At 41.6% G+C, this 20,905-nt stretch overlaps 1 protein-coding gene across 9 annotated transcripts in view; it reads left to right on the top strand.

Annotated features, from left to right (window-relative positions):
• The window catches only part of BICD1 (BICD cargo adaptor 1), a 184,976-nt gene that overhangs the window by 27,666 nt on the left and 136,405 nt on the right, over positions 1-20,905 (top strand). The window lies entirely within an intron of this gene.

Genomic DNA, 20,905 nt, shown 5'->3' with positions numbered 1-20,905 from the left:
CCATTTTCTGTTCTTCTGAGAAGAAACAAAGAGGAGGAAGACTTGCATTATATTTGCATTGAACTCCTCCAGCATGAAGCCTCAGCATTTGGCTGTTAGTATCTTAGGGAGGTGCAGTTCAGCCTTTGCTTTTCCTTAAGGACCTCAATCTGACCAATGTGGGGCACTTTAAATAAAAATTAAGAGTGGGGTAACTAAGGTGATTGAAAGGATAATACCAGATCCTGAGTGGAGGGCACTTGTGAATGTTATTGATGGGTAATAACCTACTTTTACCATTATACCTTGGAGTAAAACCTCAGGGCCTTTTCTACGGTTAGGTACCACTTGGTGAAACCAAAAATGTGGTAGTTAACAGGTGGTGGAAATATACCCTTCTGCTAGTGAAGATGATGGCCTGGGTGGTGGTGGCACCTCACGTGGCAGCAGGTGCTTCTGAAGCTCCTCTTGCTAGCTGATGGTGGTCCAACATCGCGGTGGCTCCCAGCAGTGTAATGTCATTTGGTTGGTACACGTTGGCTGCTGAGGAATGTGATCAGCACTTGGTTCCCCACTGCTAAATGCTTTCGACAGACTGCTGTGGAGAAGGTGAGGTAGCTCCTCAGCCCACTGCATGAGCTGAGCACTGGTGAGCTCAGTATGGCCAATCACGCTGCTCTTCTGAGGCTGAACGCGTTACTGCTCTAGTGTTGGATCATCACCTCCTGAAGGAGATGCCGTTGCTGTTCTGCACTTCGCCTGAGGTGTAGGAACGGGATGTCAGCACCGTGGTGGAGCTATTCTGCTGCTCTCGGTGTAGGCAGCATGATCTGATGGACTTATGGGTTGTGAGTGGGAGGTCATCCACCTCCACTGCAGGCTAGCACATCTCCTTATTTCACACCTACCGTTTTCTGCTTGGGAAGGTATATATTGTCATCACTGTCTGTTGCCTGTGTTACTATGGCTCATATGAGTCTTGGCAATGGAGTAGGACCTCACTGACCTAAACAACGTGCAGGCAAAGAACCAGGAGATGACTTTTGTCCCTGAAACTTTATAACTCTTCAGGGTATGATCTAGTGGTGAAAACTGTTGATCTAACTAGATGCAGGGTGTTTTGTTTGGTTCTTTTTTTTGTATGAAAAAAAATTCAATTTTGTTGAAATGCTTTTTGCAGTATCAGAGAAATCGCAGGCTGAGAAGTCTCTCATTTAAAAAATGAAAATGCTGTTTATTTGGAAACAAATTAAAAGATGCATTTAACTTTAGTAACAGAATAAGTACTTTTATTTAGGCAAGCACACAGATGTTAGGTTTGGGATTTTGTTGAAAAAGCTTTTTCGGTTATTCAAACTGATATTTTAGTTAAAACTTTACTACTTACTTCTCATCACTGCCATCTAGTTCTAGTCATAACCTTTGCTCCCAAGAAATGAATGTAGGGCTTACGGAGAGTCATATTTCATAACAAGAAAAAACCACTTTTTTCTGGTGACTTGTGATCATGGCAACTTTGTCTAAGTGTCTGTCCTATTTGAAGAAAGTTCATATGGAGAGGGGTGTGGTGAATTGGTGGTATCTACTTTGATTTGTGTGTATATATATATATATACATATAGACAGAGGAAGAGAAAGCTTTAAAACAAAAATGCTGTGAAATCTGATGCAGGAGGAAATTGTAAGTTTAGAAAACAGTCGTTCTACATTAAAAGGTTTGTGGCCATCACTAGCCAAGGCATAAGTCTACTTAGGCAAGTGGACAGTAAACTTGGTCAGGATTTAGGGTGTTCCTATTCAGGTATACCGAAGGCATAAGAACTCTGTTGTGCTTTCTGTCAAGAAACGGCGCAGGAGGAAAGAAATAATAGTGTAGCCATGGCCCACTGTTTGGCTCGAGGGGAATTTGACTGTAAGGGACTTGGGATGGAACAATTAATTGGAAAGTGCTAAGAGTCCTTTGGGAAGACCTTTTTCTAAGCGACTATTTGCACGAGAGCAATTGCTTCCCTGCCTGAGTTGCAGAATGGTGTGGAAGCAGAAATAAATCTGTGTAGTTTATGAACCTATGGCTGTTATTTATCACTTTGAGTACTAGTAGTTAGTTATGCACTGGGATAGCTCAGGGAAGGAATCTGGCGGGCAGCTGGCTAAGTGTTGCCACGTTGAATCTTTTATTTGCAAGGGAATGTGCTAAATGTAATGGTCTGTGGTGCCCTACCAATCTAGAGGGAATTATAATCCAGTAAAAGCAAGTGCTCTTGGGGGGTGTGTGTGTGAATATCGCTACCACTGTGCATCACTCAGTGAATGGTAAGACGTGCAATTGCTCTCCCTGCAGCTCAGCCTGCCTTTCAGCACATCTGACTAGGCTCTAGGGTGGCTAACCTTGCTATTGTAACAGGGTATTCAATTCAAGTATCACTTACTCAGATATTTTGTGTTTTGACTCAAAACTCATTGCAGATGTCATAGAATCATAGAGTTCCTTAGGTTGGAAGGGACCTTTCGGATCATCCAGTCCAACCATCAGCCTAACTCTGACAAAAACCATCACTAAACAGTATCTCTAAGCACTGTGTCTACCTGTCTCTTAAATACCTTCAGTGATGGTGCCTCAACCACTTCCCTGGGCAGCCTGTTCCAACGCTTAATAACCCTTTCAGTGTAAAAATGTTTCCTGATATCCAGTCTAAACCTGCCCTGGTGCAACTTGAGGCCATTTCCTCTTGTCTTATCACCTGTTACTTGGGAGAAGAGACCGACCCCCACCTCACTACAGCCTCCTTTCAGGTAGGTGTAGAGAGCGATGAAGTCTCCCCTCAGCCTCCTTTTCTCCAGGCTGAACAGCCCCAGTTCCCTCGGCTGCTCCTCATAAGACTTGTGCTCTAGACCCCTCACCAGCTTCATTGCCCTTCTCTGGACACACTGGATTTATACGTGGGTGCAAGTTAGCCCAGGAACCTAAAAATATAACTGCCTAATTTTGTTAACATACAGTGTGGAAACCGTAGTATGTTTTGACCTCTGTAGCTAATGAGCTTTGCAATCAGACCATAGCAGCTTAAATCACATATGTATGATGCCTTGTGAGTGTTTTGTTTCGTGGTCGTTTTTTTTCTGTTGTTTCCTTGTTTTAAAATCTAGCATTCAAGTCTGTCACTGAATTAAACGTGCAATGTTAACTACAGTGCCTCCTAGTATATCCTGTTAATGGTTATTTCTGCTAAAACAAGAAAAAATATTGCAGTTGTTTTGCTTCAGAAAGGATGTAAACAGTTTAATTGGAAACTAATTACTTATTAGCTTCTGGTGTCATGCGCTGTTGATCAGTCAGAAATGTAAGCGCTGCTGTTTCCCTGCGCTTCAGTCCCCTACTGAAGTCCTGGAAGTTAAATGTAGGTGACCCAGGGTATACCTTTTCTCACTAACAGCTCTGCATCTCTCCACCATTTTTGACATATCTTTTATAGATGACCCCTGCATGCATTTAATCATATTTAAAAAAAAAAAAAAGTTAATGTATCATGGAAAAATACTCTTTTCCTTTGTAGGCATTTTTGTGAAGCAGTTTAATGTATAGTAAAGCTTCAAAGAGTTTCACTGGCAACACAAACAGAAGACTTTGATACGTGTGTAACTCCTTTGTTTCACAAACAGGAGGTGCATTTAATTTCCTAAATTGAGATTATCTCAAGTGGGAATAGCACGTTTCCTCTTCCAGTTTGGTTCAGCTGCAGCAAAAGGGGTTTTCAACTTGTCTGGTTCAAAACTTCAGAATATTCTGATTCAGTTTTGATTTTTTTTTTTTGGGAGGTGTAATTGTTCCTCAATACTAACAAGCAGCTTTCTATAGTGCTCTTAATATGGTTATTTCAATGATTAATAGCGTTGCACAGTATACTGAGTGATAACACTGGACAGTGTCTTTAGTTTTAATTTTTTTTTTCCTCTGTAGATTCACCGTGTTTGGAATTCCTTTTTTACTCAAGTGATACTTTGTTGCTAACAATTAAATTTTGCTAAATGTAGATTATTTTTTTTCTTGCAAAAATGTTTCATAAAAATCACTGAGTGTAAATGCAGCAGTAATCTGGGTCTGATCTGCATAAATGCTCACTACATTTCAGCTATACATGAAGTTATTGACTGTGCAGGTAATCATCTCAGACTCCTGTGGAACTGATCCTTTTTTTTTTTTTTAATTTAAAAAAAAACACAACAAAAACAAACCCCACCACCCCAAAAAATCCCCAAACAAAAGCAAACAAAAAAACCTCCCAACAAACCAACCGAAAAACCCCCCCAACCAATGCAAAGCCGAAACAGCTGTTCTCAGCAGTTGGGTAAACTTAGGGCATCCAGTCTTCGTGGTCCAGAAGAGCAGCAGAAAGCAGGGAACAAAGGCTACCCAGGAAAAATATGAACTCTGAAGACCCGCTTAGAGATGCCAAGGTGGATGGAGCTCATATAAGCTTTTCATAAAGGTTTTCCTCTCTTGGGCACGAACTGCTTCTCCCGTGACCAGGAGCAAATGACACATTGGTACCTTAAAGACATAATGCTGCTCGATGCCGTGGCTGCTGCTGGTCTTTACCCAGCTGTGCAAGGTGTGGTGTCCCTTCTGAATTTGGCTTGTTTTGACTACAGCAACAGCCCATCTGTGGTGTGGTCCCTGTGATGCTCCTGGGAGTGTCATTATCTATTGTGTGGCCCGTGTATTTCCTTCTTGGAAGTGTTACCTTCCAGTCTATTGCTCTTTACCTTGCTCTGGTGACCAGCTCTCTGGCTTACCACTCTTAGGCTGCACTAAGTTATGCTAAGGTTTGACTTGAACAGAGGCTGAAGAAGCCAAAACAGGTGGCTTTATAGTGCCTTCTCCCTAGGGTCCTGTTCCCAATAACGATTGGTAGGTAGAGCAGCCAGGGCCCGGCAGGACTTGAGGAGCGTGAATCAAATGGCCCAGGCCGTGCTGAGATGTTTGGCTGACCAAGAGCAAAGGGGAAGTAGCACCTGAAGTTATAGCTGCAGGCGTTTTTGTGACAGAGAAATGTTGTTCTTCAGGTTTACTTTTTGAATAAAAGATGTGCTTGGTTAGTTTTGCAAGCATAGTTAGTGTAAACAATGTAATTAATATTTTAGTTATTACCTCAGAAATGTCAGTCCTGCAGCCAGGATCGTAATTGCTTATGATTTGGGAAGAGCGATTGACTGACTCTTTATACCTGATTTTCTAGATCATTAGTGCAGCTCAAGACAAAGGATATCTAAAGGATACCGCTTCTACAAGCAGTAATTAATTCCTTTCCAGCTGTTCTTGGCTATTTATTTATTCCATACAGCGTGCAGTCATTGATTTTCTGCATTTACTGTCCCATCAGTTTAAAGGTTGAAGTCAGGTAGAGATGGGTGACAATGAAAAATATTTTGTTATTACTTCATAAAGCGAGCTTAACTTTTTTTCCTGTGTGGAAACATATTTTGCTTATTAAATGATCCAATATGATACTAAGTACAGAAGTTGATTATTTGCCAGGTTTTCATCATTGTGGCTGATGTTACTACTACTTGCTGAGCAAAACTACTGCGAGCTTGTTCTTGCTACCCTGCTGTGACAAAACGCATTCAGTAGTATTGCCAAAATGTCCACATAAAACTGCAAGCTGTTGTGGTAAGTTCTGTTGGGACTATTTAGCTGCTTAAAGGTAGGTTTTTATTTCACTCAGCGATGAATATACTTGAGGTGGAATATAAACAGCTATGGAAATAAAGTATTAAAGTGACTGCATGCAAAAGTGTATACTATAAATTATTAAAAAGAGACTGCAGAGCAAATGGAGACTTTCCTACGGGGCAACGATGAATCGCAAAAGGAATCATGCATAGGTGTGGTAGTGGTGCCAGGATCTGTATTAGCAGGTTCGTACGTAGGTCCAGACGTTGTTTCTTCGGGCTTCGGTCAAAACCAACCTTTTTAGCCCATGAGGACTGTGTGCTGTTGTCATCATCACTTAGGTGGGAGCCTTTGTCAGTGTTAGGAAAGACTCTGTTCTGTGAGGCTGGGCAGTGACTCTGTTTTGAATGGTGGTGGGAATCAAGTTAAGTGGGAGATAACAGGACTGAATGGTGAATGCTTTAACTAGCTTATAGTTTGTTTTCTTTTATTTTCCTTAATCAGGGCATCTTCATAAAGATGCTAATTTTTCCTTTTTGGCGATACTGTGTCGTTCCTATGCTGGAAGTCCTTGTGCATCTGCGCAGAGGAAATGGCTTGTAACGTGTACATCTCCAGTCAGGCACTGGTTTAATGGGACATAACAGGAGTCTGGGTGCTTCAGCTGTGTTGTGGAAAAGGCAGAATCTGTAACAGCTGTTCTTTGAAATCTAACTTCTTCCATCACGATATGAAGAAGATGAGGAAAACAGTATGTGGAACTGTAAGCCCCACTACTTTAGATTAGATATTAGGAAGAATTACTTTACTGAAAGAGTGGTCAGGCACTGGAACAGCCTGCCCAGGGAGGTGGTTGAGTCACCATCCCTAGAGGTGTTTAAGAAACGTGTAGATTTGGCACTTCAGGGCATGCTCTAGTGACAGAGATTGTAGGGGGTTTTGTGTGTGTGCATGGTTGGACTCAATCTCAAAGGTCCTTTCCAACCATGAAGATTCCATGATTCAATGATTAAATCCCATCTCTTTACCCTAGTTTATTCTACATTAAACACCCATGAAAGTGTGGATGCTTTATTTCTCCAGCTAAGGCGAACAGGACAGTTTCTCTTTGGTCAGTCTGTGCAGTTCTAGTTAACCGGTGAGGTGATAATTGCTCTGGATGCAGAAATCCCTCTCCTGAGGGGTGGAATGTGACACCCTCAGTGGTCCTGGGTCTGGCTGAGGGCAGAGGGATTTGATTGCCCTTTCAGAAGAATGGTTTGCTCTCTAGTGCAGGAGCTGGGTAAACTCTCTGGTTCTGCTCAGCTTTGTGTTTTCCTGGGGGGACCCTGATCACTCTGTTGGTTATGCTTGTGCGTTGGAAAGGAGATGATTCCTCTCCCTAGAAGCGGTGGTGCACACCTCACAGTGCTTGCCCCAAATCCACAACCTGGGCATGGTGCGGTATTTGCCAGACTCTGAGGTTTTGTGTAGCTCTTCCGCTGGTGACGCCTCTCAGTTCAGAGGTCCTGCTTACCCCATGCTCCTCTAAAAGGTTGCTGCTTCCACCAGCAGGTCGGTTCAACTTTGCACGGCTGTGCTTTCAGGGAGGGTCCGCACAAAGATGCATTATCAAGGATGCTTCTCAGGAAGGTGTTTTCTCTGAGCTGGGTTAAGATATAGTTCTCTGAACAGCCAAAGCAATGCTGGTAGTGGTAAGAGATGGGCTGAAGGGGCACAGCTGCAGGCTCCTCTCCACTTTTCTATTTGCTCCCTGAGACTGTTGCTCACTCCCACCTCAGTAGGAGGAACCCTGCCTGCCTGGGTGGACTCCACCTTGCTCCATCACCTCTGTGGAAGGGTACCCATTTCTCTCTGTGTCTGTGCAAATGATACTGGAGGGATCATTTGAAGGAGGAAAGCCTGAATTCACGAGAGACGGTAACAAATCTGCTTGCAGCTCTCCTAATGAAGCTGCAGATGGTTGTGCTGATGCCTGAGCTAGTGGTTTTGTGTATCCGCATGGGGCTGCAGAAATGGAGGAAGGTAAAGCAATCATGGCAGCCTACCCCGTCTGTAGGTTTTCTATTTCTGTATTTCCTGGATCATTACCTAGCCCTGCCTGGATCTCTTTGCTCATCATCCAAACAGCTGATTTCCTGAAAAAGGTTCTTGTTTGATTCCAGCCACCTCCAGTTCTCTTGCATGGACGTTTCTGGAGAGGAGCCCTACCCTCAGCAAGCACTTAAGGAGAAACCAAAGTGGTGGTGGCTTCCAGCCGGTGCTGGAGCCCTGAGCGATGGCTTCTTGCTTCCCACACCTTCTGCAAGATTTTGCCTATTTCTGCCAGACAAAGGGCCGGCTCCATAAGGGTGCAAACCAGATCCAAGTATTTAGTCTGGGCTAGAGCAGTTACTCTTGTCCTGTTCTGCCAGTTGAGAGTGGTGACAGGATTACATGCAGAAATAAGGCAATTTCTGTCTCATAGCAACAGCTTGTTCCATCAAGTGTGTGCCTCCTGTTTCTTTTACAGACTGGCTTTAGGGAAAGGAGGGGAATTCAGTGATAACCTCCTTGTTTCTAGCGTTAAGAAAAAGTATTTATGTATCCAGCTATTTAGAAACAATATGGTGACCGAACTGTTTAAAGGAGGATGATTAATGTATGCAAACCACATTGTCCAGCTGAAATTTGTTTACTGCACTAAAATGTCAATATTATTATCCGCTATTATCTTGAAGTGGTAGTATTTCCGTCTTCAGACAATGCAGCATTGATAGAATACCAACGAGGCAGATGCAGGGGGGAGGCAGGGGACTTCTGAAGCTCATAACAACTCCTTATGTAAATCCGTGTGTGAGATTCATTCCGTATCCGTTATTTTGGGAAATAATGAATGAGGTTTTAGTGCAAGTTTCTCAAAATACATTATTTTCTCTTCGCTATTTCAAGTGTCTTTATCCACATAAGAAAGAATAAAAAACCCTATGGAATTTGAAAATAGTTCTTATATAGTAGATATGAGAATGTGATTCATGATCTTCAGGTGGGAAAATCCATTTGTTTGAAATTATGGATAGTATTTAAAGTATTTAGACTCTAAAAGTGGTGGTGGGTTTTATTTATTTTTTTTAAATTCAGTCTTTACCCTGGTTTTAGTGACGAAATGCTGCTCCGTTTCTTAAGGCTAAGTCGTGAAGATACAGTCAGGAAGCCAATCGCCCCAATACTTGTTTGCGGCAACACAGTGGGTACTTGTGGATATCTTAAGGGCTCGGTTACTTAAAGGTCACCCTCTGTTTGACCTGTCAACGCTTTAAAACTCTGACAGAAATAGTTAAACTATTGAATGGTCACAAAGGATGACAGTAAAATCCCACTACGCATCAAATCAGTCGCTGCGGTTGTGACAAACCCGTCTGTCTCTGCGGGGGCAGGATAGAGTCGCCATCGGGATGGGCTGACTGCCGGACCCCAGGAGGAGAGAGGTGGGCTGGGGACAGAGCCTCTGCGAGCCTGGAGGAGGGTGAGCAAAGGCTGGGTGCTGCTTCCTAGCCTGGGTCTCTGGGCTAATATGTTTGGCAAGAAATTCACCTGAGGAGGCAGATGGTTTTGCTTTCTAGTTTTTACCTTTGTGTGAAAAAAACCAAACAAACAAACCAAAACCAAAAAAAACACACCCAAAAAACCAACCAACCAAAAAAAAGTAAAAGAGTATTTGTGGAGGGTGGGTGGTGGGTGCTTGCAGCTCATTACCAAATAACAGAGGCCAGGAGACAAATGTGCTAAGCTCTAATGAGACAGACCCATAGGGAGACAAAAGGGTCAGTGAGCACCTTGAACTGATTCGAAATAGTATTTCTGGAGATCGGTGAGTTTGGGATGATTGAATGGTAAGGGGAAGAAGCATCTGAATTAGTTGAGGTTTTCTGTTGCTCTGTTCAGTAGCTTTGACTGTTCCACAGTGTTGGCTCGCTTAATGGCTCATCATCACTGCTAATTTATGTTCTCTACAAAAGCCTCTTGTACTAGATATCTTGAATCCTAGTCACCCTCTAGCATATTTTATTGAATTTCTGCTCTGAAGGATAGATAAGAATTATTTGTGCCCACAGCTGTTATTACACGCATATCTCCCAGCCTGATCTGGAGGTGAGAATCAGAGTTGTTTGGAAGTAACACCCGGTTGCTGCGGGAACTTTGTGATAATGAATTTTGCAAAAGAAACCCAAATCTTACTATCTGAAGGCTGAGCTGAAAATTTGAGGCCAGTCTTATCTAACAGCGTAATTTGAAATCTTCTCAGACTTGTTTACCAGAATCGCTAGCTCTGGTGCAAAAGGCATTGCGAGGCCTTTCGGTGCGTGGTCCTCTGCCTCCAAGCCCTTGTAGTAGGGCTGCCAGGGTGAACCCTCTGCCACCTGGCAATAGCGAACACCTGTGAATGAAGAGAATGGTTAGAGAAAACACCAACCCGCAAACCCCCACAGACAGGACGGCTCCTGAATTGTGTGGAAGCTTCCAGATATTTCTGGTGTGTGATCTCATCCTGAACTGGGGTTTCTTTGTGTGCACGGTGCGTGAGATGGGCCTGGCGCTGGGGAGGAGATGCTGGAGTGCTGGCTGAGATGCTGGAGTGTGGTTTGAACAGCACAGCTGCTCCTACAGCCCTCTTCAGTCCAGTCTGCTCCTTAGCAATTGCTCTGAGGTGCAGAAATATGCTCTGCAGCTACTGTTGAGCCACCCTTCAGCCAAACTCAGTAGCTTTAAAGCCTCTGAGGGTCTCTTATGTTCCTTGCCAGCTGTGGAGGTTTTTTTTTTGCTTACTGCCTTTGCACTCTTAGCCCACAAACCTGACTGAAAGGACAGAGAGAAGGGATAATAAAACTCAGTCAGTCAATTAATTTTCAAAAACAGATCTTTCAGAATGCTAGCTTTCAGCGTAACCTTTGCCTTTTGGAAATATTTCTTAGCAATCTCCCTGAATTGCCACTTCAATGTATTTCTAAGGTTTGCACTCTAATTTTGTTCTACCTGCAGTTAAACATCAGCTCCTGCAAGATGACAGCTGGCTCTTAGGTGCTTCCATGGTCGTTTTAGACAAGATTCAGTGTGTTTGAAATCAGGTGTTGATATATGCAGTAGGGAGAATTATGGGCATAAGTGGTAAGAAAACAACACATTTGGTCTAAATATGAAGATTTAAAAATTCCTCTTGGAGGAAGTAGAGTTTTGTTGTTGCTTTATTCTCCCTGTCTGCCTAGATCTGTCTTGTGATAACTTATAATACATGGGACACTGTAGTTTTGTTTTTGTAAATAGCATCTAGCACAGAGTGAGAACCTTCTTTCTGTTATAGTGGTCCAGCTAGCAGCAACGGAGAAAACTTCCTGAGCTTCCCTCCCTGGTCCCTCTTCCGAATGTCCATATTCTTAGTTATGTGTTGACTGTTCCAAATGAGCTACCTTTTGCGTTATAGGCTGAACAAACTCTTCCACTGTAAAATTTTCTTTACTTCATCTTCCTTATATTCCTACAGATTATTTTTTTTTTAATTACTCTAGTATTGAGTAATCTTGTGTCAATGGTGAAAGGCTTTCCAAACTACTTAAGGTAAACCCAAATGCTTGTTTGGTGGACATATGTTAATTTGCAGCAGCAGGTGATGTGGTCCATTTGTGCATGCATTCAGCTATTTATTTAAAAATTATAATAAGCTGGATGAAGCTTTATAAAATTCTTATAATTTTCAGGAAGCATTGCAAAGGAATTGCTATTATGAAACTAAAATGCATAAGCAGTCTTAAAAAAAACAAATCCCACATAAAGTAATGCTTATGCTTCTGGGATTAGCTAGGTATGCAGTCCCTGTATCCTAACCACAGCAGTATTATTGGATTTGGAAGCTGCAGAAAAGATCTTATGACTTTCAGTAGGTTTTCAAAGAAGGCCATCACAGTTACAGTAACATTAATAAGGCTATAATAAGTGAGGCTAGGAAGGAAATGCGATAGCTCTTATTAGAGCAAATGAAAAAGTGGTGAAAGGCAAACAAGCTTTCCAAGACCCAAGCCTTTACTCAAGTCTGAAACCAAAGCATTAACTTCAAGCAAGCTACTGACTGCAGACAGTTGTCTTGTGTTTAATTAACTATCACCTCTTAGCATCCAGTCATGCTGCAGTTGGAGTACTGGGGGATCTGCTACCTCCAGACAGGGAAGATACTTGTAGCATCTGGTGATATTTCTTACTGGTCTGACAAAACTAGGAGCTGAGCTGTACTCTGTATTGTAGAGTGCCTTCATGTGGCATTGAATTTGTTGACAACTTTGGCTGAGCACGCACATAACTTTTTTTTTTTTTTAAAGAATATGTAAATGTATTACATTGCATTCATTTCATAAGAAAATTGTGACAATATACTTAGGAAGTTTTCAGTAGAGTTTATTTTGGCTTCTGTTACACTTTTTATGATATCTGTCAATGAAGTGGATAATCTACACTATGCTTAGACACGTAGTTAAGTTGGGAACCCCAGGATTAGTTTGAATAGAGACTTTTTAAAATGAAATTTTAGGACCCAGCAGAAAACATTCTTGCTTACAAGTATGTGATAGATCATGGGCCTAGAGCAAGTTGTAGTCCATGTTCTGGTTTTTGTAGAGATGACAAGAAGAGAGATCTTTAGATTCCAGTGGTTTACATCTCTGGCACAAATAAATATAACTTATGAAATTGAAAAATTGCCAGTAAGACCATTCCTAGGTTTTCCACACAGCAATCTGGGGAAAAAAAAAATTGGAAGAATGGGTTTAGTGCAATATTGGAAGTGCCTTACCAAGACACTTTGGTCCATTTGATTTAAAAAAAAAAAAAAAAAAGTGTCTGGTACTGTGCCTGCAACTTTTTCATGTGTGGAAAAGCGGAGGTGCAACTGTATTACCATTGTTTCACGGGTGTGGACTGTGCTCTCACGTTTTAGCAGGTTGAGTAGAAGCTCCTTGGAAAACGTGGTTCAATCCTTTTATAGCCTTTATGTTCAACACGTTATGTTAAATGTATTTGTGACTGTCTGTATGGCAGTGATAAATGGCTTACTGGATCAGAGGTCTGGGATAAATCAACAAGGAAACTTCTCCTTCAGTATGTTTGTATCTGCTGATACCTGGAGGGATGTTATTGAATATCAGAGCTAAAAGAAAGAACTCCCTAACTACTGGCGAACTGCTGTTAGTCACACAAGAGTCTTGGAGGAAATGGCAGTAATAAAAATTAATTCTAAGCAATGTAGATGTAAAAGAGATCAGTAATCACTTCACATAACATCTATCAAAGAGTAAAACCCTCTTGCATATTTCTAGAAGCAGAAGTTCAGTGTAGCTAGTGGAGACTGGAAAGCTTCTCATCCAAGCAATTACCTGTGTCAGCACCTCTTTCTGCACTCAGTCATATGAATAATTTAGTTCTTTGGTAACGTCAGCAAGAACTGTTTACAAAGCTTCCTTTACATTAACTTTCTAGTCTTTATATATGGGCTTCCCCCCCTGCATCCCAAAATATGTATACAGAGCTGAAATCCTTCTTTAATGACAGCACCCCATTTCAGTGCAGGAGTTGCAGAGAGCGCAGCGTGGGGGTGGTACGATGAAGTCCAGCCCCATGGGTATTCCCTGAAGCACTGATGGTAGCAGAGGGCTGTGGCTTCTCTCGGAGCAGCTCAGGTTTTTTTTTCTGTACATTGCTATTCTGAATTGCTTGTGGATGATATGTTGCTGTATATCTTTAGGTTGGTTTTATGTTGTTCACAGTGATGGAATGCCACTATAATTTTTGTGAAAGATTCGGTGCAGGGTGTCGTTAGGGATTTAAGAGCATCAGCTGCCAGGCAAAAGTAGGGGTATTTAATCTCTTTCATGTTTGTACTTTCCAGCTTTGCTGAAAACGTGAGAAATCATCCCTGAGTATACTCATCTGGGTAAAACACTGTCACCAAAGTCCCATGTCTTGGTGCAGGAAAGGGAGAGGAGTAGGGAAAAAAAAAAAAGGCAGCTCTGTATTAAGGGATCAGTATCTCCCTCAAATCTGAGTTGGTGAATATTGCTCAGGGGAACAAACATGGTGGCAGGGTCCCCCCCGGGCTAGGCAGGGTCTGGCTACTCCGATAGCCAAAGGCCTATGCCTTTTTTCAGCTGATGGCTACAGGCCCTTTCCAGCTGGGAGCAGCACACCCTCTGCAGCTGATGGCAGTCTTGGGTGGTCACTGGCAAGCAAGAGGATGGTCTGCACAAGGTGCTAAATAGATACAAGCAAGCCTCTTATTGGCCTGCAAGCCTGCCGTCGATCTGCAGAAGCTTAAGCAAGCTTTGAGACAATTATTTTAAAGTTCTGGTCTTTCACACTGTTATTCAAGGAAGGACTGCCCGGTGACCTGCTTGCTGGGTTTTGGAGTGATGGTGGGCATTGCAAGGTGTTTGGACAGGTTCCGAGGAAGGAAAGGACCTAGTCATCGAGGTCTCTTGTTTGTATCCTTGGCACAGTGAATCAAGAGGTTCTGGGGAAAAATACTTAGGCAGTAACTCCCTCTGGTGTGCTCTCTGTAAGGCTTCTTTTGTCCGTTAGCGGTAATTAGGTAGGAAATAGATGGGAAGAGTGGAACCAAATGGACTGCTACTTAAATACGCACAGAGGAAAATAAAATCAGAAAAGGCATATGTATTTCTGCACTAATACCAGAAACCGAAGAAGTAAAATGTGGAACTAAATGCTTGTCTTGAAAAGAGGAGACTGACATAATATGCATCTTAAGTGTGGCAGGAGGATGGCAAACGCTGGGATAATGCAGTATCAAAGTACAGAGAAAGACAGAATAGTCTGAGCTGCCAGAGAAACTGTGCTGTATGCTAAAGCTTAAAGTCAAGTTGGATCAGCAGCCTGCCATAAGTAACGTAAAATCCCAGTGAGTTTAGACATAGGAAAGAAAAATAGGGCAGTAGGACTGTATTATTGCTGTCAGTGTGGTTACACCAACAGTGGTATGGAGGAAGATGGGAGAGACCATAGAGGGATGAGGAACAATGTGTTGTACCTCATCCTGTGTACCTTTAATGCCTGTCTGGGTTGGGTACGTGCCTTACTGGAATGAGATACTGAAACTAAGCTTTAGACGCTGTCAGTGGCAACTTCATGGGCCAACTGGTGAGAGGATTTATAAGGGAACAGGCAGCATCTGGTCCCTGAGCATGCAGAGCAGTTTCAAAATGTCACAGCAGAAAAGCTGCCCTGTGGTAGTAACTACAGCGCGCGTACAGTCAGCATCTCTGCAGGGGCAACAAAAGCCAGAAGATTCCCTCCCAGGAGCTAAGGACACCACCACTGAGAGAGCAGAAAAGGAGGGCGTTTGTGTTTGCTGTGTGGTTCTGTTTGGCTTTTGGTTCCTTTTAAAGAAACACTGAAAGGAGTAGTTAAGGGTCAAACCTTTGTGGTGGTTTAAAGATATTGCATCAGAGACTCCCAAGGACAAGAGTATTGCCTGTCAGGAAATAAAATAAAGGAAAAGTGAAAACACTGCGGTTATCTAGCAAGGAAAAAGAGGGTATTGTAACAAAAAAAAACCTCAAACAAAACTCCCAAAACAAAACCACAAACCACCCACAGCAAAAACAAACAAAAAAAACCCCCAACAAAACAACACTGACCCCAAAGACTCCTTTGAAAACCGGGAGTTGGATCCACATGAGGAATGTAAGAAATAACTGAAACCTGGCAAGTCAGATTGTAAACTTGTAAAAAGTGTAAGTAATTATAAAAAAAATAATATTATTTTCTTTGCAAATACATTGCGAGTGGGAACACTGCCACTGATTCCCCTGCTTTCCCCCCAGGGCCAACAGACCATTGTAGTGGACAGGGTTGTTTTCTTTTTAAAAAAGCATTCAGAGAAGATAGTCGTATTAGTAAAATCAAATTATTTTTTACTTTTGCCTTCCCAGAGAAAAATATTGGAGGCTTACATGCCACAACCCTCCTCTGTAAGGCAGGGGGATACCAAAGGACTTGTCTCAGTGTCTGTAAGAGAAGTGACTGGAAGAATAAATAAGTAAAATAGATAATAATAATAAGTCATCATGATGGTACGCTATTCATTGAAGAACTGAAAAGCTAATTGTGAGAAGTAATCACTCGCTTTAATATGATTCTGCACCAGAAGACTGAAAGGATGGTAAAGGGTCGGGGGGAGGCAAGAGTTTCCAAGGAAGGCCAAAAAGTCCATTGTCTGCATCTGGGAGATTAATTGAGGTTACTTTCTAGAATGGAATTAACTTTTAGATAAACATGATGCATAGCAGAAGAGCCAATATGGATTTTGCAACGTGAAGTTATGCCTCACTTATCTACTGGAGTTCTTTGAAGCACATGATGAATATGTGAACAAAGATGACACCCATGTGATGTGATATATTTGGAGTTTCCATAGGTGTTTGACAAAATCCCCTACCACTCTTCATTTAAAAAAAAATAAATAGAAGTTCAAGGCTGCAATGGACCAAAATGGTAAGTATAAATTAATAATGCATGAAAAATTGTAAAGCGCAGGTATGAGTAAAAGGGGCAAATCTCAAGGTGAAGTAAAGTACCAGCAAACTATTGTAGAGGTCTCTGCTGGAGCCAGTGCTGCTCAATATATTGATAAATAGCTTGGAAAAAACAGTGAATAGCAAAGTGATCAAGTTGCTGATGATACTTAGGTATTCAGGGTAGTCAGACTGTGACCTGACCAAAAAATTGCAGACAGGCTTTATGAGTTTGAGCAACTTGGCAATAGGAGGGCAAATGAAAATCAATGTATTGATCTGAGCTGCCATTTTCCCTTCAGAAGCGATGTCTTAAGATTATAAAAGACATTCGTGTGAAAACAGCCTCTTGGTAGTGGACACACCCCCAAAAAACAAAACCAACCAACCAAAAAAAAAAAAAAAAAACCAACAAAAAAACCCCAAACCAAATCAAATGCTAAGAGTTATTAAGGAAGGAATGAAGAACCGGCAGAATACTTCACAGTGGTCCTGCCTAGGGCAGTGATGCACCCATGCCTCGAACACTGCATGCAGTTTTGGACTCCCTTTCCTATCGTCTGCCACTTCTAAAATGATATAGCCTTACTGGAGCAGACATGTCCAAGAGTGACAAAGCTGAATAAAGGCACAGAATGATTTCTGAAAGTGGAATGATGAACAAAAATATGATTCTTTAGGCTGGAAAAGTGCTATCGTGGAGGTCTATGGGTTTGTGACTGTCAGGGAGGCGATACCTAGGAATGAGTGTTCACTGTGTCCTCCAGCAGGAGAGCTAGCAGCACCAAGCATAGCTGGTAGGCTACAGGTTCAAAGCACGTGAAAGAAATCCTCTTTCTGCACAACGTAGTTAAGCTGTGGAGCTTGTCACGTGGCACACTGCTGTGTTGTTTCACAAAATGACAGAACAGGTTTCAGAAATATCTGTTGAAGGCTGTTAAATAGGAAGATGGCATTTCTGGCTGAGGAAGTCCCAGATGTGCAAGCTAGCATGTATTCTGAGGACATCTTTGTGCTTGCTTTGCCTCCTTATGAGCAGCTGCCCTAGGGGCTCTGCCCCTTGCTGGATGTGGAGAGCATAGGTGGGCTTTTGCTTGGGTTGTACAGCCTTTCATACCTCATAGAAAACTAGTGTATGGGTGGATAAATACCTGTAAATTACACTAATATTCTATAGATTTGTGTTTTTAAATAGTATTTGCAAATAAATTCTCTCCTCACCCCATATGTTTCCATGGCTACTTTTAGATCTGCTGCCTTGAAAGAAACAGGTAAGGCTTCTGCTTTGCCGTAGGTAAAGCAGATAGGAGACTAGATAACACGTGTTGACCTAGAGCGAGCTCACCCAAGAGTAGACAGGATCACCGGTGAGTGAAAAGTGAATTAAATGCTGTTTCATTTGGGGTTTGTTTGTAGTTGTGTAATGGGTTGGCTTTTTTTGGATCCCTGGTCTGTCAGCACTAGGATACGTGCAACTTTGCTGACTGATGGGAGTGTGACAGTGGGAATGGGCGGTGAGGAAGAAGACAAGGGAAGGCTGTTCCTGGAAGCAGCCCATGCTTGGCTTATATGGTCAAGCTCTGCACCCTGGCATGCTCGTGGAAGGCAAGTGCAACTAAGTTTTGCAGAAAAGTTGCATTTGTTCAATCAAAATCGCTTTGCCTTTTGGGAACCGGTATAAAATTGCAGGTAGAGTTTCTATGCAATCCTGTTAGCTTGCATTAGCAAATAGTATCTTTAAGTTAATATACTGCTAACCAAATTATAATTAATGACAAGGTTTTGCAGCAGTTTTACTATAGGAATTAAAAAAAAAAAAGTCATTTATAGCTTAGGGTGCAGATACTTTGTCGTGTCTGTATTGCCAGAGGGCTCAGAAACCTCAGGAAGGCTTTTGTAGAAATCTTTCATGTTCTTCCATTGAGAATGTGACCCAGCAACTGTTTAAAGAGCGAGACTCTTTAAATGATTTCTATTTTTGGGTGTTTTTAGGGCAGAATAGAAGAGTAAGGCTGGCATCAGGAAATACAGGAAGAGACAGGCCATTCACTTCTTGCAAAGTAGGTCAACGTTCCCCACCGCCTGGGGTAAGCTTTCGGCTCCCCAGCATTTGTATCAGCTGCAGATGGGGTGGGGAGCATTGGCTGTGCATCGCCCTCTTGGCCTGAGGAGCAAAGTGACTGAGAAAGAGAGGCTCCTCTGAGGATGAGTAGGGGATGATGGAGGTCTGGGTGATGGAGGTTCACTGGTTAGCTGAGAGAAAAGTTGCATGACCCACTGAACCATTGTAAGGCTTAAAGAAACCCTGCGCTCAGTTAACTCACACTTAACAGTGTGAGAAGCAGCTTTAAATAATGCAAATACTGCCAGCAGCTAATTAGGAATAGTGATCTATGAATTGGTGCCTTTTATAGCAAAGTGTTGTCCAGTACAGCCTTGAAAAGCATATTGTCTTCCCTCAAATGTATGGTGGAAATCTGTCCCTGTTGGTGGATCTTCCTCTTTCTTTTCTGACCTGTATCAATGCCTTGGATTTCTTCTGCTCTCTTCCTAGAGCACATGGGAGTTGGTATTTGTGGTCCCTAATGATTTAGGGTACTGGAAACTGGCCTGTACAGGGTACGTATGTGCAAAATGGATAACTTAAAATCCTATATTTGAACATTCCTAATCACCATAATATCTTGTTTTAAAGGAAAAGAATTCAAAACAATACGTATTTTCTTCAAAAAGCATAACTTTTTATTTTAAAGATTTTTTTTTTTTAAAGTTTGACAATTTTTACTTAAAGGAGATATAGTATAATGAGACCTACGGAAAAAATATTAATTGTCCAGGTTTAAAATAATCATTACAGTAATTCGTAGAATTAATATTCTTAGTAGCTAATGCTTGACATGTAATCAGCTTTGTAGTGGTTTTTCACTAATTCTCCTAGTCTAATTTTGTGTATATTTAATTGAGATAGCATGGCTAATTCAATTTCTTTTATCAACTCTACCCATGGCAAAGGTCTGTGAAGCTATTTACATTGTCGAGCTGGAACGTGAGGGAGACTCTTCCCTCTCCATAAATCGATTGGTTCCTTTAATGCTGCAAGGTGCCCTGAAATCCATTATTTGTGCCGCGAAGTACATCTTGATTGAATTACGCTACTTACTTTCTGCCTATGCAAGCTCTTTGGTTGCTTTTCAGCTCTCCTACAAAACTACTGGAAATGTTTTCAGGTTTTGCTTTTTCTCTTTCCCTTTCAATTTGTGATTTTTTTTTTTTTAAATTTTATTTTTTATTTAATCTTGTGGTTGCATGTGAAAGGGGAAAAAATATCTAAGGGCTGTGCGGCGGGAGCTATCTGATTCCTGCTAAGCTCCTTCACGTACTGGATGGAAATCCATGCATCGTGCATGGCCACAGTTTGGTGAAGCTCATAACTTAAACTATTACCATGATGTAATAACTTGAGGGGATGCTGCCATCAGGAGCAGGACCCTGCCTATTAGGAGCCAAAGCAGCTAGAGAAAAGTGTCCACGTGTAGCACCTGGGTGTTAGCACTGAAGTCCTTGCCGGGAGTGTATTCTCTGGGCTTTAGAGAGTTTCCTGCCTGCTCGATTGCCTTTGTAGCATCATTGCTCTTCCTGGAGAGGGTAGAAGGGATTTGTTTATTTTTATACATAACGTAAGCTTGAAAGGTGCCAGAAAGGTTGGAAACAATGAAAGCTCTGAGGAATTAAAAAGCAAGAGTGAAGGCTGATATTGCACTGGATGGATTCCTTTTTTTTTTTTTTTTTTTTTTAAAATTACATTTAAACTTCCTTTACCATAGAAGCACTGTGCCTCAGCTTCATAAATCCTGAAGGGTAGAAACTGTTTAGAGAATCTTCTTGAATAAAGGTTCTTGTGTTATGATGAGTGAATTCATTTCCCTTTAGGTGTTCTGGCTCTGTGATGACCCAGACAAACTTTTGTACCAAAGATTTCAATTCTTCTTCTTTTCCTATGCACACTTCAGTGAAAAAAGGAACAGATTCTTTGAAACACCTGAGTTGTGAAACAAAACAGGAACAAATCTAACTGACCTAACTAAAATGAAGAGGTAGAGTGCATCTGAGGATTCCCTATCTATCTCCTGTACAGGCGTGAAAAAAAGCAACCCAAACCAAAGCAGTGAACCATTTAAGATCGCCTCAGATTTTAAGTATTTGAAAGCAGAGATGGTACTTTGCAAATTTTAGTGTGTGCTTTATATGTGGGTGGTTGGTTGGGGTTTTTTTGATAAAAATAACTGCACATGAAGTAATGAGTAAAATGGTTCAAATGGCTCAATGAAATAAGATTTTTTTTTTTATTTTTTTTGAACATCACAAAAAAAATCTGTGTTTGTCATACATAGCATACATAGGATTGCAGATCTTATGCTTGGAGCATAAACTTTTGAAATATGAATCTTCCATATAGGATCTTCAGTGATAATGCAGCTATTTGTATAATGTTTAAATGGCAAAGTAGAAATTTTTTGTATCTGTTTTCTGAAGTGCAGAGTATCAATGTTATTTTACAGTTGAAATTCCTGGGATCAGTGAAGATCTGATGTCTACAAGGCTTTCTTTGCTTGAGAGCATTTGCCATCTTTTTTTAAAAAAAAAAACAAATAAAGACAACAAAAAAACCCCAAAAACTTTCCTGTGATAGCGCAAAATCCAT

Source organism: Larus michahellis, chromosome 1 (genome assembly GCF_964199755.1).
Source record: "Larus michahellis chromosome 1, bLarMic1.1, whole genome shotgun sequence".
Lineage (NCBI taxonomy): Eukaryota > Metazoa > Chordata > Aves > Charadriiformes > Laridae > Larus > Larus michahellis.
Note: the sequence above shows the minus strand (reverse complement) of the source record. Positions and strands in the feature narration are given on the sequence as shown.